We start from the raw sequence: 14,840 nt of genomic DNA, 5'->3' as shown, positions 1-14,840 counted from the left end.
ACGAAAGGGCTCCGTGGACCCCAAATCAACTCGAGATTAGAGCTTAGTACCTGGCTTCGACTCAAGAGGAATACCAACTTTCCACAAGCACTTCAAGAGGAGGGTTCTCTCAGCCACATGTATGTGAGAAGCACACTGAGTTTGTGGCCTCAAGTGGAATGGACACCGAGATGCTCTGACTCGAAGTAAGGCCAGATATCCCTGCAGTGAATTGAATGCAGGCTCGTCTTGCATCTCCCAAGACGAAGGGATGTCTGAATCCCCTGTGGAGACCACAGAGAAAGACCTAGTTCTCCGTCTCATCGCGACCGGAGGCCTCATATCCTTTGAAAACTCGAGAGGTCCGCGGAGATCAATGCTTCCAAAGGAGACGATGCCTGACTCCTCTTGAAAATGGATAGGAGTCCCAGGATCCCTGTGGCACGTGGAAAGGGACCCTGGGTCTCCCGCCTCACGTGGAGACGCGTCCCAATTGCCATGCCAAGACTCGAGGAGAATCCCGAGGTGTCCCTCGCACCTAGGCAGGATTCCTGATGTCGCTGAACAAACACGTGTCTGGAAGGGCCCTCCCGTCGTAACTCGAGAATATACCCCAGGTTCCGGCCGCAACTCGAGAAAAACCATGAGACTTCCCCCTCGCCGCTGGATGAGGCCCGATTCCCCTGCACTGCGTGCAGAACAATTCCGTGTTCCACATCAAACGTGAAAGGAGCCTTGATTTCTTTGATGGCACTCCAGAGTAAACCCAAGATCACTTTCTCAAGTCCAGAGGGATCCTGAGGTAACTGGAACAACATGAAAGGGCCCCGTGGACCCCAAATCAACTCGAGATGAGAGCTTAGTCCCTGGCTTCGACTCAAGAGGAATACCCACTTTCCACAAGCACCTCAAGAGGAGGCTTCTCTCAGCTACAGGTATGTGAGAGGGACCCTGAGTTTGTGGCCTCAAGTGGAATGGACACCGAAATGCTCTGACTCGAAGTAAGGCCGGATATCCCTGCAGTGAATTGAATGCAGGCTCGTCTTGAATCTCCCTAGAAGAAGGGATGTCTGAATCCGCTGTGGAGACCACAGAGAAAGACCGAGTTCTCCGCCTCATCGCGACCAGAGGCCTCACATCCTTTGAAAACTCGAGAGGTCCGCGGAGGTCAATGCTTCCAAAGGAGACGATGCCTGACTCCTCTTGAAAATGGATAGGAGTCCCAGGATCCCTGTGGCTCGTGGAAAGGGACCCTGGGTCTCCCGCCTCACGTGGAGACGCGTCCCACTTGCCATGCCAAGACTCGAGGAGAATCCCGAGGTGTCCCTCGCACCTAGGCAGGAGTCCTGACGTCGCTGAACAAACACGTGTCTGGAAGGGCCCTCCCCGTCGTAACTCGAGAATATACCCCAGGTTCCGTCCGCAACTTGAGAAAAACCATGAGACATCCCCCTTGCCGCGAGATGAGGCCCGATTCCCCTGCACTGTGTGCAGAGCAATTCCGTGTTCCACATCAAACGTGAAAGGAGCCTTGATTTCCTTGATGGCACTCCAGAGAAAACCCAAGATCACTGTCTCAAGTCTAGAGGGATCCTGAGGTCAGTGGAGCAACACGAAAGGGCTCCGTGGACTCCAAATCAACTCGAGATGAGAGCTTAGTCCCTGGCTTCGACTCAAGAGGAATATCAACTTTCCACAAGCACCTCAAGAGGAGGCTTCTCTCAGCTACAGGTATATTTGAGGGACGCTGAGTTTGTGGCCTCAAGTGGAATGGACACCGAGATGCTCTGACTCGAAGTAAGGCCGGATATCCCTGCAGTGAATTGAATGCAGGCTCGTCTTGCATCTCCCAAGATGAAGGGATGTCTGAATCCCCTGTGGAGACCACAGAAAAAGACCGTTTTCTCCGCCTCATCACGACCGGAGGCCTCACATCCTTTGAAAACTTGAGAGGTCTGCAGAGATCAATGCTTCCAAAGGAGACGATGCCCGACTCCTCTTGAAAATTGATAGGAGTCCCAGGATCCCTGTGGCACGTGGAAAGGGACTCTGGGTCTCCCGCCTCACGTGGATACGCGTACCAATTGCAATGCCAAGACTCAAGGAGAATCCCGAGATGTCCCTCGCACCTAGGCCAGAATCCTGATGTCGCTGAACAAACACGTGTCTGGAAGGGCCCTCCACGTTGTAACTCGAGAATATACCCCAGGTTCCGGCCGCAACTCGAGAAAAACAATGAGACTTCCCCCTCGCCGCGAGATGAGGCCAGATTCCCCTACCCTGCGTGCAGAGCAATTCCGTATTCTACATCAAAACTGAAAGGAGCCTTGATTTCTTGATGGCACTCCAGAGAAAACCCAAGATCACTGTCTCTAGTCTAGAGGGATCCTGAGGTCACTGGAGCAACACGAAAGGGCTCCGTGGACCCCAAATCAACTCGAGATGAGAGCTTAGTCCCTGGCTTCGACTCAAGAGGAATACCAACTTTCCACAAGCACCTCAAGAGGAGGCTTCTCTCAGCTACAGGTATGTGAGAGGGCCCCTGAGTTTGTGGCCTCAAGTGGAATGGACACCGAGATGCTCTGACTCGAAGTAAGGCCGGATATCCCTGCAGTGAATTGAATGCAGGCTCGTCTTGCATCTCCCAAGACGAAGGGTTGTCTGATTCCCCTGTGGAGACGACAGAGAAAGACCTCGTTCTCCGCCTCATCGAGACCGGAGGCCTCACATCCTTTGAAAACTCGAGAGGTCCGCGGAGATCAATGCTTCCATAGGAGAAGATGCCTGACTCTTCTTGAAAATGGATAGGAGTCCCAGGATCCCTGTGGCACGTGGAAAGGAACCCTGGGTCTCCCGCCTCACGTGGAGACGCGTCCCAATTGCCATGCCAAGACTCGAGGAGAATCCCGAGGTGTCCCTCGCACCTAGGCAGGAGTCCTGACGTCGATGAACAAACACGTGTCTGGAAGGGCCCTCCCCGTCGTAACTCGAGAATATACCCCAGGTTCCGGCCGCAACTCGAGAAAATCCATGAGACTTCCCCCTCGCCGCTACATGAGGCCCGATTCCCCTGCCCTGCGTGCAGAGCAATTCCGTGTTCCACATCAAACGTGAAAGGAGCCTTGATTTCCTTAATGGCACTCCAGAGAAAACCCAAGTTCACTGTCTCAAGTCTAGAGGGATCCTGAGGTCACTGGAGCAACACGAAAGGGCTCCGTGGACCCCAAATCAACTCGAGATGAGAGCTTAGTCCCTGCCTTTGACTCAAGAGGAATATCAACTTTCCACAAGCACCTCAAGAGGAGGCTTCTCTCAGCTACAGGTATGTGAGAGGGACCCTGAGTTTGTGGCCTCAAGTGCAATGGACACCGAGATGCTCTGATTCGAAATAAGGCCTGATATCCCTGCAGTGAATTGAATGCAGGCTCGTCTTGCATCTCCCAAGGCGAAGGGATGTCTGAATCCCCTGTGGAGACCAAAGAGAAAGACCGAGTTCTCCGCCTCATCATGACCGGAGGCCTCACATCATTTGAAAACTCGAGAGGTCCGCGGAGATCAATGCTTCCAAAGCAGACGATGCCTGACTCCTCTTGAAAATGGATAGGAGTCCCAGGATCCCTGTGGCACGTGGAAAGGGACCCTGGGTCTCCCGCCTCACGTGGAGACGCGTCCAAATTGCCATGCCAAGACTCGAGGAGAATCCCGAGGTGTCCCTCGCACCTAGGGAGGAGTCCTGACGTCGCTGAACAAACACGTGTCTGGAAGGGCCCTCCCCGTCGTAACTCGAGAATATACCCCAGGTTTCGGCCGCAACTCGAGAAAAACCATGAGATTTCCCCCTTGCCTCGAGTTGAGGCCCGATTCCACTGCACTGCATGCAGAGCAATTCCGTGTTCCACATCAAACATGAAAGGAGCCTTGATTTCCTTGATGACACTCCAGAGAAAACCCAAGATCACTGTCTCAAGTCTAGAGGGATCCTGAGGTAACTGGACCAACAGGAAAGGGCTCCCTGGACCCCAAATCAACTCGAGATGAGAGCTTAGTCCCTGGCTTAGACTCAAGAGGAATACCAACTTTCCACAAGCACCTCAAGAGGAGGCTTCTCTCAGCTACAGGTATATTTGAGGGAACCTGAGTCTGTGGCCTCAAGTGGAATGGACACCGAGATGCTCTGACTCGAAGTAAGGCCGGATATCCCTGCAGTGAATTGAATGCAGGCTCGTCTTGCATCTCCCAAGACGAAGGGATGTCTGAATCCCCTGTGGAGACCACAGAGAAAGACCGATTTCTCCGCCTCATCTCGAGCGGAGGCCTCACATCCTTTGAAAACTCGAGAGGTCTGCAGAGATCAATGCTTCCAAAGGAGACGATGCCTGACTCCTCTAGAAAATAGATAGGAGTCCCAAGATCCCTGTGGCACGTGGAAAGGGACCCTGGGTCACCCGCCTCACGTGGAGAGGCGTCCCAATTGCCATGCCAAGACTCGAGGAGAATCCCGAGGTGTCCCTCGCACCTAGGCAGGAATCCTGACGTCGCTGAACAAACAGGTGTCTGGAAGGGCCCTTCCCGTTGTAACTCGAGAATATACCCCAGGTTCCGGCCGCAACTCGAGAAAAACCATGAGACTTCCTCCTCGCCGCGAGATGAGGCCCGATTCCCCTGCACTGCGTGCAGAGCAATTCCGTGTTCCACATCAAACGTGAAAGGAGCCTTGATTTCCTTGATGGCACTCCTGAGAAAACCCAAGATCACTGTCTCAAGTCTAGAGGGATCCTGAGGTCACTGGAGCAACACGAAAGGGCTCCTTGGTCCCCAAATCAACTCGAGATGAGAGCTTAGTCCCTGCCTTTGACTCAAGAGGAATATCAACTTTCCAAAAGCACCTCAAGAGGAGGCTTCTCTCAGCTACAGGTATGTGAGAGGGACCCTGAGTTTGTGGCCTCAAGTGGAATGGACACCGAGATGCTCTGACTCGAAATAAGGCCTGATATCCCTGCAGTGAATTGAATGCAGGCTCGTCTTGCATCTCCCAAGACGAAGGGATGTCTGAATCCCCTGTGGAGACCAAAGAGAAAGACCGAGTTCTCCGCCTCATCATGACCGGAGGCCTCACATCATTTGAAAACTCGAGAGGTCCGCGGAGATCAATGCTTCCAAAGCAGACGATGCCTGACTCCTCTTGAAAATGGATACGAGTCCCAGGATCCCTGTGGCACGTGGAAAGGGACCCTGGGTCTCCCGCCTCACGTGGAGACGCGTCCAAATTGCCATGCCAAGACTCGAGGAGAATCCCGAGGTGTCCCTCGCACCTAGGCAGGAATCCTGACGTCGCTGAACAAACACGTGTCTGGAAGGGCCCTCCCCGTCGTAACTCGAGAATATACCCCAGGTTTCGGCCGCAACTCGAGAAAAACCATGAGATTTCCCCCTTGCCGCGAGTTGAGGCCCGATTCCCCTGCACTGCATGCAGAGCAATTCCGTGTTCCACATCAAACGTGAAAGGAGCCTTGATTTCCTTGATGGCACTCCAGAGAAAACCCAAGATCACTGTCTCAAGTCTAGAGGGATCCTGAGGTAACTGGACCAACAGGAAAGGGCTCCCTGGACACCAAATCAACTCGAGATGAGAGCTTAGTCCCTGGCTTCGACTCAAGAGGAATACCAACTTTCCACAAGCACCTCAAGAGGAGCCTTCTCTCAGCTACAGGTATATTTGAGGGACCCTGAGTCTGTGGCCTCAAGTGGAATGGACACCGAGATGCTCTGACTCGAAGTAAGGTCGGATATCCCTGCAGTGAATTGAATGCAGGCTCGTCTTGCATCTCCCAAGACGAAGGGTTGTCTGATACCCCTGTGGAGACGACAGAGAAAGACCTCGTTCACCGCCTCATCGAGACCGGAGGCCTCACATCCTTTGAAAACTCGAGAGGTCTGCAGAGATCATTGCTTCCAAAGGAGAGGATGCCTGACTCCTCTAGAAAATGGATAGGAGTCCCAAGATCCCTGTGGCACGTGGAAAGGGACCCTGGGTCACCCGCCTCACGTGGAGAGGCGTCCCAATTGCCATGCCAAGACTCGAGGAGAATCCCGAGGTGTCCCTCGCACCTAGGCAGGAATCCTGACATCGCTGAACAAACAGGTGTCTGGAAGGGCCCTCCCCGTTGTAACTCGAGAATATACCCCAGGTTCCGGCCGCAACTCGAGAAAAACCATGAGACTTCCCACTTGCCGCGAGACGAGGCCCGATTCCCCTGCCCTGCGTGCAGAGCAATACCGTATACCACATCAAAAGTGAAAGGAGCCTTGATTTCCTTGATGGCACTCCAGAGAAAACCCAAGATCACTGTCTCAAGTCTAGAGGGATCCTAAGGTCACTGGAGCAACACGAAAGGGCTCCGTGGACCCCAAATAAACTCGAGATGAGAGCTTAGTCCCTGGCTTAGACTCAAGAGGAACACCAACTTTCCACAAGCACCTCAAGAGGAGGCTTCTCTCAGCTACAGGTATGTGAGAGGGACCCTGAGTTTGTGGCCTCAAGTGGAATGGACACCGAGATGCTCTAACTCGAAGTAAGGCCGGATATCCCTGCAGTGAATTGAATGCAGGTTCCTCTTGCATCTCCCAAGACGAAGGATTATCTGAATACGCTGTATAGACCACAGAGAAAGACCTAGTCCTCCGCCTCATCGCGACCGGAGGCCTCACATCCTTTGAAAACTCGAGAGGTCCGCGGAGATCAATGCTTCCAAAGGAGACGATGCCTGACTCCTCTTGAAAATGGATAGGAGTCCCAGGATCCCTGTGGCACGCGGAAAGGGACCCTGGGTCTCCCGCCTCACGTGTTGACGCATCCCAATTGCCATGCCACGACTCGAGGAGAATCCCGAAGGGTCCCTAGCACCTAGGCAGGTGTCCTGACGTCGCAGAACAAACACGTGTCTGGAAGGGCCCTCCCCGTCGTAACTCGAGAATATACCGCAGGTTCCGGCCGCAACTGGAGAAAAACCATGAGACTTCCCCCTCGCCGCGAGATGAGCCCCAATTCCCCTTCACTGCGTGCAGAGCAATTCCGTGTTCCACATCAAACGTGAAAGGAGGCTTGATTTCCTTGATGGCACTGCAGAGAAAACCCAAGATCACTGTCTCAAGTCTAGAGGGATCCTGAGGTCACTGGAGCAACAGGAAAGGGCTCCGTGGACCCCAAATCAACTCGAGATGAGAGCTTAGTCCCTGGCTTCGACTCAAGAGGAATACCAACTTTCCACAGGCACCTCAAGAGGAGGCTTCTTTCAGCTACAGGTATGTGAGAGGGACCCTGAGTTTGTGGACTCAAGTGGAATGGACACCGAGATGCTCTGACTCGAAGTAAGGCCGGATATCCCTGCAGTGAATTGAATGCAGGCTGGTCTTGCATCTCCCAATACGAAGGGATGTCTGAATCCCCTGTGGGACGACAGACAAAGACCTAGTCCTCCGCATCATCGCGACCGGAGGCCTCACATCCTTTGAAAACGCGAAAGGTCTGCAGAAATCAATGCTTCCAAAGGAGACGATGCCTGACTCCTCTTGAAAATGGATAGGAGTCCCAGGATCACTGTGGCACGTGGAAAGGGACACTGGATCTCCCGCCTCACGTGGAGACGCGTGCCAATTGCCATGCCAAGACTCGAGGAGAATCCCGAGGTTTCCCTCGCACCTAGGCAGGAGTCCTGACATCGCTGAACAAACACGTGTCTGGAAGGGCCCACCTCGTCGTAACTCGAGAATATACCCCAGGTTCCTGCCGCAACTCGAGAAAAACCATGAGATTTCCCCTTCACCGCGAGATGAGGCCCGATTCCCCTGCACTGCGTGCAGAGCAATTCCGTGTTCCACATCAAACGTGAAAGGAGCCTTGATTTCCTTAATGGCACTCCAGAGAAAACCCAAGATCACTGTCTCAAGTCTAGAGGGATCCTGAGGTCACAGGAGCAAGACGAAAGCGCTCCGTGGACCCCAAATCAACTCGAGATGAGAGCTTAGTCCCTGGCTCAGACTCAAGAGGAATACCAACTTTCCACAAGCACCTCAAGAGGAGCCTTCTCTCAGCTACAGGTATGTGAGAGGGACCCTGAGTTTGTGGCCTCAAGTGGAATGGACACCGAGATGCTCTGACTCGAAGTTAGGCCGGATATCCCTGCAGTGAATTGAATGCAGGCTCGTCTTGCATCTCCCAAGACGAAGGGATGTCTGAATCCCCTGTGGAGACCACAGAGAAAGACCTAGTCCTCCGCCTCAACGCGACCGGAGGCCTCACATCCTTTGAAAACTCGAGAGGTCCGCGGAGATCAATGCTTCCAAAGGAGACGATGCCCGACTCTTCTTGAAAATGGATAGGAGACCCAGGATCCCTGTGGCACGTGGAAAGGGACCCTGGGTCTCCCGCCTCACGTGGAGACGCGTCCCAATTGCCATGCCAAGACTCGAGGAGAATCCCGAGGTGTCCCTCGCACCTAGGCAGGAGTCCTGACGTCGCTGAACAAACACGTGTCTGGAAGGGCCATCCCCGTCGTAACTCGAGAATATACCCCAGGTTCTGGCCGCAACTCGAGAAAAACCATGAGACTTCCCCCTCGCCGCGAGATGAGGCCCGATTCCCCTGCACTGCGTGCAGAGCAATTCCGTGTTCCACATCAAACGTGAAAGGAGCCTTGATTTCCTTGATGGCACTCTAGACAAAACTCAAGATCACTGTCTCAAGTCTATAGGGATCCTGAAGTCACTGTAGCAACACCAAAGATCTCTGGGACCCCAAATCAACTCAAGATGACAGCTTAGTCCCTGGCTTCGAATCAAGAGGAATACCAACTTTGCACAAGCACCTCAAGAGGAGCCTTCTCTCAGCTACAGGTATGTGAGAGGGACCCTGAGTTTGTGGCCTCAAGTGGAATGGACACCGAGATGCTCTGACTCGAAGTAAGCCCGGATATCCCTGCAGTGAATTGAATGCAGGCTCGCCTTTCATCTCCCAAGACGAAGGGATGTCTGAATCCCCTGTGGAGACGACAGACAAAGACCTAGTCCAACGCCTCATCGCGAGCGGAGGCCTCACATCCTTTGAAAACTCGAAAGGTCTGCAGAGATCAATACTTCCAAAGGAGACGATGCCTGACTCCTCTTGAAAATGGATAGGAGTCCCAGGATCACTGTGGCAAGTGGAAAGGGACCCTGGGTCTCCCGCCTCACGTGGAGACGCGGGCCAATTGCCATGCCAAGACTCGAGGAGAATCCCGAGGTGTCCCTCGCACCTAGGCAGGAGTCCTGACATCGCTGAACAAACACGTGTCTGGAAGGGCCCACCCCGTCGTAACTCGAGAATATACCCCAGGTTCCTGCCGCAACTCGAGAAAAACCATGAGATTTCCCCTTCAGCGCGAGATGAGGTCCGATTCCCCTGCACTGCGTGCAGAGCAATTCCGTGTTCCACATCAAACGTGAAAGGAGCCTTGATTTCCTTAATGGCACTCCAGAGAAAACCCACGATCACTGTCTCAAGTCTAGAGGGATCCTGAGGTCACAGGAGCAACACGAAAGGGCTCCGTGGACCCCAAGTCAACTCGAGATGAGAGCTTAGTCCCAGGCTTCGACTCAAGAGGAATACCAAGTTTCCACGAGCACCTCAAGAGGAGCATTCTCTCAGCTACAGGTATGTGAGAGGGACCCTGAGTTTGTGGCCTCAAGTGGAATGGACACCGAGATGCTCTGACTCGAAGTTAGGCCGGATATCCCTGCAGTGAACTGAATGCAGGCTCGTCTTGCATCTCCCAAGACGAAGGGATGTCTGAATCCCCTGTGGAGACCACAGAGAAAGACCTAGTACTCCGCCTCATGGCGACCGGAGGCCTCACATCCTGTGAAAACTCGAGAGGTCTGCAGAGATCAATGCTTCCAAAGGAGGCGATGCCTGACTCCTCTTGAAAATGGATAGGAGTCCCAGGATCCCTGTGGCACGTGGAAAGGGACCCTGGGTCTCCCGCCTCACGTGGAGACGTGCCCCAATTGCCATGCCAAGAATCGAGGAGAATCTCGAAGTATCCCTCGAACCTAGGCAGGAGTCCTGAAGTCGCTGAACAAACACGTGTCTGGAAGGGCCCTCCCCGTCGTAACTCGAGAATATACCACAGGTTCCTGCCGCATCTCGAGAAAAAGCATGAGACTTCCCCTCGCTGCAACATGAGTCCCAATTCCTCTGCACTGCGTGCAGAGCAATTCCGTGTTCCACATCAAAAGGGAAAGGAGCCTTGATGTCCTTTTGGCACTCCAGAGAAAACCCAAGATCACTGTCTCAAGTCTAGAGGGATCCTGAGGTCACAAGAGCAACACGAAAGCACTCCGTGGACCCCAAATCAACTCGAGATGAGAGCTTAGTCCCTGGCTTCGACTCAAGAGGAATACCAAGTTTCCACGAGCACCTCAAGAGGAGCATTCTCTCAGCTACAGGTATGTGAGAGGGACCCTGAGTTTGTGGCCTCAAGTGGAATGGACACCGAGATGCTCTGACTCGAAGTTAGGCCGGATATCCCTGCAGTGAATTGAATGCAGGCTCGTCTTGCATGTCCCAAGACGAAGGGATGTCTGAATCCCCTGTGGAGACCACAGAGAAAGACCTAATTCTCCGCCTCATGGCGACCGGAGGCCTCACATCCTTTGAAAACTCGAGAGGTCCGCGGAGATTAATGCTTCCAAAGGAGACGATGCCTGACTCCTCTTGAAAATGGATAAGAGTCCCAGGATGCCTGTGGCACGTGGAAAGGGACACTGGGTCTCCCGTCTCACGTGGAGACGCGTCCCAATTGCCATGCCAAGACTCGAGGAGAATCCCGAGGTGTCCCTCGCACCTAGGCAGGAGTCCTGACGTCGCTGAACAAACTCGTGTCTGGAAGGGCCCTCCCCGTCGTAACTCGAGAATATACCCCAGGTTCCGGCCGCAACTCGAAAAAAACCATGAGACTTCCCTCTCGCCGCGAGATGAGGCCAGATTCCCCTGCACTGCGTGTAGAGCAATTCCGTGTTCCACATCAAACTTGAAAGGATCCTTGATTTCCTTGATGGCACTCCAGAGAAAACCCAAGATCACTGTATCAAGTCTAGAGGGATCCTGAGGTCACTGGAGCAACACGAAAGGGCTCCATGGACCACAAATCAACTCGAGATGAGAGCTTAGTCCCTGGCTTAGACTCAAGAGGAATACCAACTCTCCACAAGCACCTCAAGAGGAGGCTTCTCTCAGCTACAGGTATGTGAGAGGGACCCTGAGTTTGTGGCCTCAAGTGGAATGGACACCGAGATGCTCTGACTCGAAGTAAGGCCGGATATCCCTGCAGTAAATTGAATCCAGGCACGTCTTGCATCTCCCAAGATGAAGGGATGTCTGAATCCACTGTGGAGACCACAGAGAAAGATCGAGTTCTCCGCCTCATTGCGACCGGAGGCCTCACATCCTTTGAAAACTCGAGAGGTCCGCGGAGATCAATGCTTCCAAAGGAGACGATGCCTGACTCCTCTTGAAAATGGATAGGAGTCCCAGGATCCCTGTGGCAGGTGGAAAGGGACCCTGGGTCTCCCGCCTCACGTGGAGACGCGTCAAAATTGCCATGCCAAGACTCGAAGAGAATCCCGAGGTGTCCCTCGCACCAATTCAGGAGTCCTGACATCGCTGAACAAACACGTGTCTGGAAGGGCCCTCCCCGTCGTAACTCGAGAATATACTCCAGGTTCGGGCCGCAACTCGAGAAAAACCATGAAATTTCCCCCTCGCCGCGAGTTGAGGCCCGATTCCCCTGCACTGCAAGCAGAGCAATTCCGTGTTCCACATCAAACGTGAAAGGAGCCTTGATTTCCTTGATGGCACTCCAGAGAAAACCCAAGATCACTGTCTCAAGACTAGAGGGATCCTGAGGTCACTGGACCAAGAGGAAAGGGCTCCGTGGACCCCAAATCAACTCGAGATGAGAGCTTAGTCCCTGGCTTCGACTCAAGAGGAATCCCAACTTTCCACAAGCACCTCAAGAGGAGGCTTCTCTCAGCTACAGGTATGTGAGAGGGATCCTGAGTTTGTGGCCTCAAGTGGAATGGACACCGAGATGCTCTGACTCGAAGTAAGGCCGGATATCCCTGCAGTGAATTGAATGCAGGCTCGTCTTGCATCTCCCAAGACGAAGGGATGTCTGAATCCCCTGTGGAGACCACAGAGAAAAACCTAATTCTCCACCTCATCGCGAGCGGAGGCCTCACATCCTTTGAAAACTCGAGAGATCTGCAGAGATCAATGCTTCCAAAGGAGACGATGCCCGACTCCTCTTGAAAATGGATAGGAGTCCCAGGATCCCTGTGGCACGTGGAAAGGGACCCTGGGTCTCCCGCCTCACGTGGAGACGCGTCCCAATTGCCATGCAAAGACTCGAGGAGAATCCCGAGGTGTTCCTCGCACCTAGGCAGGAGTCCTGACGTCGCTGAACAAACACGTGTCTGGAAGGGCCCTCCTCGTCGTAACTCCAGAATATAGCCCAGGTTCTGGCCGCAACTCGAGAAAAACCATGAGACTTCCCCCTCGCCGCGACATGAGGCCCGATTCCCCTGCCCTGCGTGCAGAGCAATTCCGTGTTCCACATCAAACGTGAAAGGAGCCTTGATTTCCTTGATGGCACTCCAGAGAAAACCCAAGATCACTGTCTCAAGTCTAGAGGGATCCTGAGGTCACTGGAGCAACAGGAAAGGGCTCCGTGGACCCCAAATCAACTCGAGATGAGAGCTTAGTCCCTGGCTTCGAGTCAAGAGGAATACCAACTTTCCACAAGCACCTCAAGAGGAGGCTTCTCTCAGCTACAGGTATGTGAGAGGGACCCTGAGTTTGTGGCCTCAAGTGGAATGGACACCGAGATGCTCTGACTCGAAATAAGGCCGGATATCCCTGCAGTGAATTGAATGCAGGCTCGTCTTGCATCTCCCAAGACGAAGGGTTGTCTGAATCCACTGTGGAGACCACAGAGAAAGACCTAGTCCTCCACCTCAACGCAACCGGAGGCCTCATATCCTTTGAAAACTCAAGAGGTCCGCGGAGATCAATACTTCCGAAGGAGACGATGCCTGACTCCTCTTGAAAATGGATAGGAGTCCCAGGATCACTGTGGCACGTGGACAGGGACACTGGGTCTCCCGTCTCACGTGGAGACGCGTTCCAATTGGCATGCCAAGACTCGAGGAGAATCCCGAGGTGTCCCTCGCACCTAGGCAGGAGTCCTGACGTCGCTGAACAAACACGTGTCTGGAAGGGCCCTCCCCGTCGTAACTCGAGAATATACCCCAGGTTCCGGCCGCAATTCGAGACAAACCATGAGACTTCCCCCTCGCCGCGAGATGAGGCCCGATTCCCCTGCACTGCGTGCAGAGCAATTCCGTTTTCCACATCAAATGTGAAAGGAGCCTTGATTTCCTTGATGGCACTCCAGAGAATACCCAAGTTCACTGTGTCAAGTCTAGAGTGATCCTGAGGTCACTGGAGCAACAGGAAAGGGCTCCGTGGACCCCAAATCAACTCGAGATGAGAGCTTAGTCCCTGGCTTCGAGTCAAGAGGAATACCAACTTTCCACAAGCACCTCAAGAGGAGGCTTCTCTCAGCTACAGGTATGTGAGAGGGACCCTGAGTTTGTGGCCTCAAGTGGAATGGACACCGAGATGCTCTGACTCGAAGTAAGGCCGGATATCCCTGCAGTGAATTGAATGCAGGCTCGTCTTGCATCTCCCAAGACGAAGGGATGTCTGAATCCCCTGTGGAGACTACAGAGAAAGACCTAGTCCTCCACCTCAACGCAACCGGAGGCCTCATATCCTTTGAAAACTCGAGAGCTCTGCCTAGATCAATACTTCCGAAGGAGACGATGCCTGACTCCTCTTGAAAATGGATAGGAGTCCCAGGATCCCTGTGGCACGTGGAAAGGGACCCTGGGTCTCCCGCCTCACGTGGAGACGTGTCCCAATTGCCATGCAAAGACTCGAGGAGAATCCCGAGGTGTCCCTCGCACTTAGGCAGGAGACCTGACGTCGCTGAACAAACACGTGTCTGGAAGGGCCCTCCCCATCGTAACTCGAGAATATACCCCAGGTTCCGGCCGCAACTCGAGAAAAACCATGAGACTTCAACTTCGCCGCGAGATGAGGCCCGATTCCCCTGCACTGCGTGCAGAGCAATTCCGTTTTCCACATCAAACGTGAAAGGAGCCTTGATTTCCTTGATGGCACTCCAGAGAATACCCAAGTTCACTGTGTCAAGTCTAGAGTGATCCTGAGGTCACTGGAGCAACACTAAAGGGCTCCGTGGACCACAAATCAACTCGAGATGAGAGCTTAGTCCCTGTCTTCGACTCAAGAGGAATCCCAACTTTCCATAAGCACCTCAAGAGGAGGCTTCTCTCAGCTACAGGTATGTGAGAGGGACCCTAAGTTTGTGGCCTCAAGTGGAATGGACACCGAGATGCTCTGACTCGACGTAAGGACGGATTTCCCTGCAGTAAATTGAATGCAGGCTCGTCTTGCATCTCCCAAGACGAAGTGATATCTGAATCCGCTGTGGAGACCACAGAGAAAGACCTAGTCCTCCGACTCATCGCGACCGGAGGCCTCACATCCTTTGAAAACTCGAGAGGTCCGCGGAGATCAATGCTTCCAAAGGAGACGATGCCTGACTCCTCTTGAAAATGGTTAGGCGTCCCAGGATCCCTGTGGCACGTGAAAAGGGACACTGGGTCTCCCGCCTCACGTGGAGACGCCTCCCAATTGCCATGCCAAGACTCGAGGAGAATCCCGAGGTGTCCCTCGCACC

Source organism: Dama dama, chromosome 30 (assembly GCF_033118175.1).
Source record: "Dama dama isolate Ldn47 chromosome 30, ASM3311817v1, whole genome shotgun sequence".
In the NCBI taxonomy this organism is placed as follows: Eukaryota; Metazoa; Chordata; class Mammalia; order Artiodactyla; family Cervidae; genus Dama; species Dama dama.
Note: the sequence above shows the minus strand (reverse complement) of the source record.